Source organism: Notothenia coriiceps, unplaced genomic scaffold (genome assembly GCF_000735185.1).
Source record: "Notothenia coriiceps isolate Sejong01 unplaced genomic scaffold, NC01 NC01_scaffold00033978, whole genome shotgun sequence".
Lineage (NCBI taxonomy): Eukaryota > Metazoa > Chordata > Actinopteri > Perciformes > Nototheniidae > Notothenia > Notothenia coriiceps.
Genome location: NW_011366679.1, coordinates 7,143 through 9,451, shown reverse-complemented (window position 1 = coordinate 9,451; position 2,309 = coordinate 7,143). Strand labels below are relative to the sequence as shown.

Sequence of the window (2,309 nt, the reverse complement as noted above, 5' to 3'; positions counted from 1 at the left end):
CAAGTTTACGATCACGTGACATGGACACTGGTCATTAGAAATTAATAGGAACAAAAGTAGCATGTTCCTGCAATGCCGGAGACTGCAGTTTCAGGACCGCATGTGACTACCCGATTTGCATGTCTGCCCGATTTGCACTGCGCAAGCGCTGGTTGGTCTGCCATATTGGACAGGTACGTACGGCAATCCAAATAGGCCATTTGACATCCGTACTGATCTAATGACAGAGTTTTGTTCTTGAATCAACTTTTTTGTATGAAAAGTAATTTCCCTTTTCCAGGGAATCTCAACAGAAAAAGTTTGGCCAGACTAATACATTTCTAATGTTAAATAAATTAAAACAATTCACAGTTAAGAATTAGATATAAACTATTAATGCCATAAATGATTGCATACATTTATAGTTTCTTATCAGTGTGATAGCTGTCAAACAGAAGTTAAATCCATTTCTCACTTATTCTAAGAATGTACTTAACCAACTTAAAGGATTTCTTCTTAAATAATCGGGAAATTACGTTGTGAAAACAATAACTCATCTCTCTCGTTCAGATTAATTTTCTCCTTTGCGAAATGCTGCTGTGTCAAATGTCCAACTTGGGTTGCCGTATGTAGCTTTCCAATATGGAAGACCAACTTGCGCTTGCGCAGTGTAAATCGGGCAGACATGGAAATTGGGCAGACATGGAAATTGGTCCTAGCGAATAGGAGACATGAATATGAAGGTAGATATGGTGCAAAATGCGAGAGCATGTAAAACCTGATGTGAGCACTTGCAGAAAACAAATCTGAGCTTGTGTGCATACATTTACACTTGTATAAAATATCAACGTAACTGTGAAGCAAATTTAAACTTGTATAAAATATCCACGTAACTGTGAACCAAATTTGAAGTCACAGAAGAAAAAGTTTTGTAGCTTGTAGAAAAAAAATGAACTTAGTGATGAAATGTTCACTTGCAGAAAAATACATATTTCTAAAATATATTTTCCATTACAACTGCAACTTGGTTATTCCAGCTCTCAAATCAGTCATTACAACTTGACGAATCTGCTCTGTGGCAGTATAAATTGACGAATCTGCAGTCTTGACTTTTGCTACACTTCTTGCGATAAATGTGTCGCAAAAGTAATTTTCACCTGTAGATGTGGGGGGAGGGAGGGGGGTTGGCGCGAAGGGGCAGAGCAATCAGAATGATGAGGCTTGGGTCAGTCACAGTCACAGCCATAGTCAGGTCGTACCGGATGACTGCGGGGCTGACGGTTCGTGTCGCTACCAGTCCGCTGACATGGTGCGTCAATCAACGGTAAGTTTTGCCCATTACTTGCCCAGTATTACTTTGAATATTATTATTGTGAATGAGGATTAAATCCGCTTTGAAGACCACCGTTTTATATCGTGCAGTTTAGCCGCAAAATAACGTCAGTTAGCCACCTAACGCTAGCTTTGTTGAGTTTATGCTAGCTAAACAAGTAGTGGTTGTAGTCTACAGCAGTAATTAATATATTATAGCCTACTGCTTTGGCACTAACGGTTGATAACCCTTTATAAAAATAAAATCAATTGAACTGTACTGAAATAATGACACGTTTTATAATTTTCTTGTGCTCCTTCTGGGTTTTTAAAGCCTTTGTAAATTATCCATGCTATTTTCTATTTAGAACGAAGACTTAAGAAACTTAAAATCCCTTGACGTTTGTATGCAATTGTGCTAAATTCAACTCTGGAATCAAGCAAATATTAATATGTTTGCATGACATTATTTATTTATATTTTGCCATCACTTAATTATATGTTTAATACACGTAAGTAAAGCTAGGTACATGTGATGGTAGCTAGTTGGTGCTCTTACCTGTGAGGCCTCCTCCAAACAGCATAATAACCAGACTGTATCATTAAAACTAAGTACCAGTTCTAGATCCTTGACTTTAGACAAACAATTCAAGAGACAAAATGTATTTAAAGACCAATCTTTATTTGAAGGTGCCTCTTAACCTGATATATTAGTTATACAGTAATAGTATTGACAATCTAAAAAAACTGAGCAACTCAACTGTCAACTTTATATTTCTTATTGTCTAAAATTTTTATTATTTGCTTATTATTTTTTCCCCTCATATTCAGTGTGGACGGATTGAGACAGCGTAGTGTCCATAGAGCTGCAGAGACTTCAGGGAGAAACCTCTGTGTGATGGACGTCCTGTCTGTTGGTTTGGAGAGGACTGAGGGTCTTTCATCAGCGAGGAGGACCAGGCCTGATGGAGGAGCCCATGCTGGGCATAGCTGATACCACCTGCACAGGCCTAGTCTGT

At 38.1% G+C, this 2,309-nt stretch overlaps 1 long non-coding RNA gene across 1 annotated transcript; it reads left to right on the top strand.

Moving 5' to 3' along the window:
• Nucleotides 1–1,214: 1,214 nt before the first annotated feature.
• On the top strand, nt 1,215–2,287 carry LOC104961907 (uncharacterized). Its single transcript, XR_800150.1, has 2 exons — nt 1,215–1,303; nt 2,122–2,287. It is a non-coding gene; the product is annotated as an uncharacterized lncRNA (long non-coding RNA).
• Nucleotides 2,288–2,309: the final 22 nt, after the last annotated feature.